We start from the raw sequence: 8,749 nt of genomic DNA on the forward strand, positions 1-8,749 counted from the left end.
CGATTTCATCTTTGAAATCATGAACTTTAAATATTTATGGTTTTAATTTTATCAGAAATTTCAATAAAAGCGCCTTTTGTCCAGCAAAATGATAGTATCTCCAGGCGTTTTCTTTACATTTTGTCAAAGTTCATTTTCAGTCGTCCATTTCCTGTCCCGCAACAAAAAGCTTGTCGCATCGAGATCTCTAAAACGATAAAGACTTGAACATCCAGACTTTATAGTATGATAGACCGTGTTTAAACTATTTTGTTTTGTTCGTCGTAACTTCCGGTCGTCACCGGAAGCTCTTCAAAAATAATTTTTTAAGCATTAAATATTCTTTACATAGAATTGAAATATATATAAATATTTACATATGTCATCTATCCGATGTTAAATAAACAACAACACACTTCTTCCGGTGAGATATCTCAATTATCTCGGGTAGCTTTATAAAACCAAATTTTTGTACCCTAGATATCTTAGAAACTGTAAGTGATCAAGACACGAAACTTACATGGATGATAGACATTTGATTGAACATGTGTTTAAACGGTTTCATTTTGTCGACCATCGCTTCCGGTACACACCGGAAGAGTTCAAACAAATTATAAGCTGTTTATCAGTTTAACTGTATTCCTTTGATAATTTCAGTTAGCTCTATAAACAATCATGTACGATGGGCAAGTATACAATCAATATTAAATTCAATTTTCATTGAGCACTTCCGTTTGTCCGTTTCCTATCCCGAGACAAAAAAACCTTATTTTGCCGAGATCTCAAAAACGGTAACGACTTGAACAACCAAACTTTCTGAAAGACCTATGTATGTAATGTGGCTAGTGAATAAATGTACATTAGGTGTCCAAAAATTATGTATTCATTTATAGTTTCGGCATAATGAGTATAGATTAAAATGATTTGAAAAAATGAATTGTTTAATGATTGTCTTCTTACTAATCGAAAGTCAACACTAAAAAATCATTTTTATTATAGGTGGTGTACTTTTTCCTTTTTGTGTATGTCTACAGATACAAGTCTTTTGTCTGTCTTAGATTAAGAAAAACCTCCGAAGTTAAACACGAAAATATACACAGGACCGAGTGACTGGGACAAGGTGTGAAAACTGACCACCTGTGGGGGATTAAACAGATGTAAATACCGATCGGCGAAATACAATGTTAAAACAAAATGACTGATTTTCACTTTTAATAAAAAAAAATTCATTACGGCAGGGTCCATGGGGGTTATAATTATTTAAAATCTTAAGTTTATAATTATTTACAAAGAACTACATACATGATTAATTAATCTCTCTCTCCTTCTCTCTCTCACACACACACACACACACACACACACACACACACACACACACACACAATACAAATGTAGTTTATAGCAACCTGGTGCATTCTTCTCTATGTACTTAATGTTAATACTATAAACATCATTATAAAAATCAATATCAAGTACCTAGGATGAGTAATAATCCCCTGTTGACCGGTTGCACCCGATGTGTATTTAAAAGTGCCAAAGATGGAACTTTCAAATTTTCAGCGATTTACGATTGTATCTTTAAAACGATCGATTTTCTGTTTTAATTTTATGAAAATTATTAATCACAATGATAGCGCTATTTGTCCAGTATAAATATACATGTACTGTGGTTTCATTAATATTCAAGGGTATCAATGTTTGTGGTTAAAGTGAAAATCACAGTTTCAAGGATACGTAAATTCGTGGCCAATGACACTATCAATACAAACAGTTAGTAGAAATTGCACTTCAGTGAATATTTATTTTCATGGATAAACTTAACAACGAAATCCACGAAAATTGGTATTCAACGAATATTGATGAAACCACAGTATGTCTATTTAAACTTTTTGATCGTCACTTCCGGTCCCGAGATATATGTATCAAAGATTTCATGTTTTTGTTTGATCACGAATTTTTTCAAAAAATTTCAATTAGAAAGTTAAAAATTTCACTGATGATTATTACTCTTTATCCGCAGTGCCCTTCACACTCCGAAAGTCCATCGTAACTTCCGGTCGTCATTGAAAGAAACAAAATTCAATTTTTTTTCACCTTTTCTTGTTTTAAAATATTTTTTCAGTCATGTTACCATACAGACCCTATAATGAATGGAGAATATGTATTTTTGTTCTAAAATCTATCCACGTTAGAGTGTAACACTTTTGTCCGGACGACCCAGGTTCAATCTCCGAGTGCCGACTCTTTTTTTTTCCCTTAATTTTGTTTCGATTGAAAATATGATCTCTAAAATTGTGGATTTTACTAATTTCCGTTTGAATTTTATCATAAATCACAGTAATAGCGCCCTGTTGTAGAATTAAGATATGTCTGTTGAAATCTTTAGAGAGGCTTACTAGAATTTTAGAAGGTGTTGAGAAATAAAAGAATCTATCTCGACGGCCTTTTTAAGGTCCATTCAAACGGAAGACCTCTCGTTGCTCGCAACGAGATTGCATCTAGTTTATTATTATTATTAGTTTAAACAAGATATGTTTGTGAAATACTTATGCCCCCCCCCCCCCCCCTGAAAACATCCAGAAAGAAAATGAACTGCAAATATTTGGAATTTTGTGAAGTCCAAGGGGCTTAACTCTTTCAAAAATTGCTCTATCAACTCATACCAAAACCAAACTTGACCTAGATATTATTTAGATAAACCTAGATCTTCCAAATTTCATATCAACATGTGCAAGAAAACAAATTAAAGCTCATTACTAAACTTAGTGGAAAAGCGTAAATTCCAAAGGACATTTAAAACTAATGTCTCTGTACGTCAATAAATTCCCGCGGGGAGCGAAGATATCTTTAAGCGAATCTGCGTTAAAAAAAACTATTTTTTGTTATTTTTTATAATTACTGTTTTTCACATTAAACGTAATGTTAAATTCATTTAAATCTTGTGCTTTTTACTTGCACATTTCACCAGCCACTTGGTCATTCACTGGTTGAAACTGAAACACAGTGTTTGTCGCACCACAGTATCCGTCTACCGGATATGCCCCCACACGCTTTTCGCGACCGGTGTTCATTTTGTGTTGTATCTGGACACCCAACGCATGCGCAACCCAATTAAACCAGTTATATTGGGCCATATATTCCTCTCTCACAACCGGGCGAAAATTGTTTTCCTGAAGCCGTCTCACAAACGCACCGGTAGACATTTCCTGGTCTAAAGCCACAGGTAGAGTGCATTGGCGTCATATCAAACAACGTTTTCTTTGCTTTAGCATGTCGGTGAAAAATTATGGAGGGTCCGCCAATAATGTTGTTTTTACACTATAAAACAAGTCCTTGTCCTCTTCTCCAAACAAGGAAAACGAAGTTCCGGTTCTCGCGCTTGCGTTGAACAACGTGTGCCGTGCAATTCCCGGCACGACATGGCTGATTTAAAGGTGTCGATTTTTTACTGAAAATAGAAGTTTTGTAATTTTGTCGCTGCAGAGACGAACGGTTAGACATCTAAATTATGATACCATATTAAAAAGTCTCGCAGACAGGTAATTTTCTCTCGCTCCCAGACGTCCTTACAGAAGTCGTATTCCTCTTCAGTAATGTGTTACAAAGAGCTATAAAATGCTTTGTGCGGTGGAAGAGCGCCTTCCTCTAATCGTGAAAAGTCGTCCATATATTCATAAGGGAAAAAGTCCTTTGCTTCCGGTATCCCGTATGCTTTAAGAAATTGACTGTTAGACGCACAAGGAGCTAGCAAATTGGTGATATCCATAAATCGTAATGAATCATTGCTAGGTACTGTAGACGTATTTTTTTCCACGGGGTCATCATTCCGCGGAATCACAATATCAATTTAATCCGCGGGTAAAAATTTACGCAGATTCCTTGAATGAAAAAAAAATCATTTGAATAATTATTATAGAATTTAGTTCTGAGCGATTTTCAAATTGTAAGAACTGTTCACACTGTGAACAGTAATTATTGGTTGTGCACTGGTTGGTAGTCATTAGTTAGCCGTCAAGATGTTACGACGCTGGCTAAAATCGTCTTGTGAAACACCACATGATGAATATTTACCAATTTATGGGTTCACATGTCCTTTAAATTATGAGTTGATCAGTTTTTGTCCCCCGCCGCAACGCGGTACGGGGACATAGAAATGCCGGGCGTCCGTCCATGCGTCTGTGCGTCCGTGTGTCCATGCGTCCGTGTGTCCGTCCGTCACACTTTTTTGTAAGCGCTCTCATGCCTACAAATTTTGACAGATTTTCATTAAATTTATACCAAATGTTTATACCACTAATACTTTGGTCAAGTTCGAAAATCAGCATTGGTCGATACTTTTTGTTGGAGTTATAGGACTTTGATCACAATAATGACTCTGTTTTATCCAAAAATTGACCTTGTAAGCGCTCTCATACCTACAAATTTTGACGGATTTTCATAAAATTTATACCAAATGTTTATACTACTATTACCTTGGTCAAGTTCGAAAATCAGCATTGGTTGATACTTTGTTTTGGAGTTATGGAACTTTGTGACGGATTTATCACTTTTTTGTAAGCGCTCTCATGCCTACAAATTTTGACGGATTTTCATTAAATTTATACCAAATGTTTATACCACTATTATCTTGGTCAAGTTCGAAAATTAGCATTGATCGATACTTTTTGTTGGAGTTATGGGACTTTGTGACCTTGTAAGCGCTCTCATGCCTACAAATTTTGACGGATTTTTATTAAATTTATACCAAATGTTTATACCGCTAATACTTTGGTCAAGTTCTTTTAGATTGTAGTATTTTGGATATATTTGCGACAGGAAAAATAGAAAAACAAATGGGTGGTTGGGGTAAAAAAATGTTCCTCCCAACCTCCCCACACATTTAATTCTGGAACAGCCCTGAATGTTTGAAAATATTCCAATATACAGTATACTAGTATACTGCTTGACCGGCGGGGGACCCTGGAATTCTATTCTTGTATCAATTAAAAGTCAGAGCACAAAGGGATCTAAAAATTGCAGTAAAAACACGGGTCTTAGTTTGTAGTAAAAGGGGAAGACTACACCCATAAAGTGCATGAAATTTTTTTTACATGCATTTGTATCCAACAGAAGGTAATGAAACCGACAGTAAGAAAATAAAAAGTGTATTGCTTTATTTTCTGTAATTTTTTTAAAAATTTTGTTGGTTCTCCAGAAAACCTCAAATTTAGAAAATACATATAAATTTTCTGCTGAATATTTTTTATGAATATAAAACGGAATTGTGTTCTTATATAATAAAGAAAAAAATCATAAATAAAGTTTGTAAATTTTTTATTTAAATCCAGAAAATGTGAAACTGAGACATTTGAAAATAAATTTTAAGGAAACTGCTGCATGAAATTCCACAAAAATCTAAAAATACAAAGAACATACTTAAATGTTTATGAATCACACAAAAAATTGAATCAAATTGAATTTTTTAAAGAAAATATCAAATTATTACAAAAAATCTGGAAAAAAACATCCTATTAAAGAGTTATCTTTCTTAATTTTTACCTTGTCCCAAACACATTGGTACCTAATTGAGTACACATTTTCAAACACAAAATTGTTATAAAGAAAACAGTGAATTTTAATAAATAAATGTGTAATATCTAATAATGCATGAAAAGGAAACAAAGAGACACATTTAATTGAAGTAAGAGTGTTCTGGTGATCAAACTATATGCAAAATGGAATATATGTAAAGATATTTAATTTGCTATTATTATAAGAAAAATTAATATATTTATTTAATTATAGTGGAAATTAAGCTCATTTGAAGCAGATGCATTAAACAGAAAAATTAGTTATCTGTAATTAAAAATATGCAGCACATTTATGACAAATACACAAACCAGAAATTAAACACACAAAGCATGATAAATGAAGCACATTTAGGACAAACACACAAAGCAATTAAGTAAGTAGAAACCAGAAATAGCGGACACCACAAAAAGCAGAAAGAGTTGAAGATCAATCACATAAATATTACAAAAAAACATTTTAAAAAATACATTTACCTTTTTCATCTCACAATACAAACCTTCCAGACCTTTCAATTAATACTTACATTACCTGTCATGCTTCAACTTATTATTCATCTGTTCTAATAGATATTAAAATGCAATTAAGATTATAAAAAAACAATAAAAAAAACTGGAGCAACTCTGATGGTGTTGTAAGAATAAAAACAATGTAAAATAAGTTAATAGTATATAAAAAACATAACAAAATTCCTGTGAAAACAAAAACAACTCATTTTGAAAAATGATTGATGATCTTTAAAAAACAGATTTTGTTTTGGTAACTCTTACAACACCATCAGAATTGGTCTCACTAAGTATATTTTCAATACCCTCCGGTCCTCCTCTTTCATAGGCAATTTTCAGATGTTCATATGATAGACCAGATTGTGCTATTTTTTTTAACATGTAATTGGAAACAGAGTTTGATAGAGGTTGCAAATACACTATGTTATCATTTGTCTTTGATTTATATTGAATAGAAGATAATACAAAATCTACACTAAAACTGTGCTTTAACAAAACATCACAACTTATGTTCAAATGTAAAACTAATGACTTTAAAGCCTTAACATCCTCAAGAGCTAAGTGGGCATCAAATGACTTTGACATACAGTCCTTAACTAAGGCTTCCAGTTTGTAACATTTCCTACCTGGAATAGCTTCTTTAAAAACAAACAAACTGTCAACAAATCCTTCAAATGGCAAAGAGCATGGAATTTTAATACAATTTTTCAATAAAAAAATTAAGTCAAATGCTCGTCCATTATGACAAACCAGTAATGGCTTTTGAAACTGTTTTAGCCACTCGGCTAATTCCTCCATACACTTCTCCACTGAACTCTATTGTGGACAAACATCTCCCCATTGTTAACATACATCCCAGTTACAGCAGTTGCACCTGGTGTAATTGCTAAGTTGGGAAAAACATACCTGTTGAAAATTTCTTCTCCAGCAACACAGGCCAACTGGGTAATGTCACAAGAAGTGCCTAACATGTAAAAATTGAAAGAAATAAAACTATGTTTTACATACAATGATTTCCTTTTTAAGGTCTTCCGTTTCCAACGGAAGACCTTATAGTGATTGTAATGTTTCTTATTAAGGTCTTCCGTTTCCAACGGAAGACCTTATAGTGATTGTAATGTTTCTTTTTATTATTATTATTATTATTATTATTTTTTTCCCCGATTTTCTCAGAGATGACTGGATAGATTTTCTTGAAATTTTCAGGAATAATAGAGAATGATAAAGTGTAGGAATGATTTTTTCATTTTTTTAAAAATCATTTCCGGTCGTCCGTTTCCTGTCCCGCAATGAAAAAGCTTGTCACCTCGAGACCTCAAATATGGTAAAGACTTGATCAACCAATTTTTGTAGGATGATAGACCTGTGTATGTAGATGTGTTTAAACACTTTTGTTTTGTTCGTCGTAACTTCCTGTCGTCACTGGAAGCACTTCAAAAATAGTTATTATACGCATTAAATTCATTTTCCGTAAATTAAATAAATAAGTATAATTCTATACATAACTTATCTTTGCAATGTTAAATCAACAAAAAAATTCTACTTCCGGTGAGATATCTCAATCATCTCAGGAAGCCTTTTTAAAACACATTTTGTACCCGCGAGATCTCAGAAACTATAAGTGATCAAGACACGGAACTTTCGTGGATGATAGACATTTGATTGATGATGTGTTTAACTGGTTTCATTTTGTCTTCCGTCACTTCCGGTCCACACCGGAAGAGTTCAAACAAATCGAGCTGTTTATCAGTTTAACTGTGTTTCTTTGACATTTTTAGCTAGATAAATGAAATATAACGTACAAAAGGCAAGTATACAAGAAACGTTTAATACAATTTACATTGAGCACTTCCGCATGTCCGTTTCCTGTCCCGAGACAAAAAACCTTATTTCGACGAGATCTCAAAAACGGTGACGACTTGAACAACCAAACTTTGTGGGATGATAGACCTATGTATGAACATGTGTTAACACTGTTTTGTTTTGTTCGGCGTAACTTCCGGTCGTCACCGGAAGCACTTCAAAAATTTTGTTTTCTTCATATTTTATTCATTTTACATAAAATGAAAATATCAGTATATAATCTTACATATGTCATCTATATAATGTTAAATTAGCAAATAAATTTTACTTCCGGTGAGATATCTCAAATATGTCTGTGTAGCTTTCCATTTTACACATTTGATTTCCGTGAGATTTTTGTCACTGTAAGTGATTGAGATTATTCACAATATTTATCATATCCACTTTTTTTTCTATGTGAGAGAAGCAATGTCTTACAGTTAAATTGATACATGTATATCAAAACGGAAGACCTTTTTGTTGCTTTTGCAACAAGTGTCTAGTTATTATTATTAAGGTCTTCCGTTTCCAACGGAAGACCTTATAGTGATTGTTAGGTTTTTTCTTTCTTTCTTATTATTATTATTTTTTTCCCCTTTTTGTATCGTAAATATCTCAGAGATGTCTGAATAGATATTCCTAAAATTTTTAGTGATGGTTGAAATTAAAAAGATCTAGAAGTCTTTGATTTGAGTTTTGCTAAATTCACTTCCGTTCGTCCGTTTCCTGCCCCGCGACGAAAAGCTTGTCACCTCCAGATCTAAAAAATGGTAAAGACTTGAACATCCAAACTTTGTGGGAGAATAGACCTATAGATGTAGATGTGTTTAAACTATTTTGTTTTGTTCGTCGTA

Source organism: Crassostrea angulata, unplaced genomic scaffold (assembly GCF_025612915.1).
Source record: "Crassostrea angulata isolate pt1a10 unplaced genomic scaffold, ASM2561291v2 HiC_scaffold_145, whole genome shotgun sequence".
Lineage (NCBI taxonomy): Eukaryota > Metazoa > Mollusca > Bivalvia > Ostreida > Ostreidae > Magallana > Magallana angulata.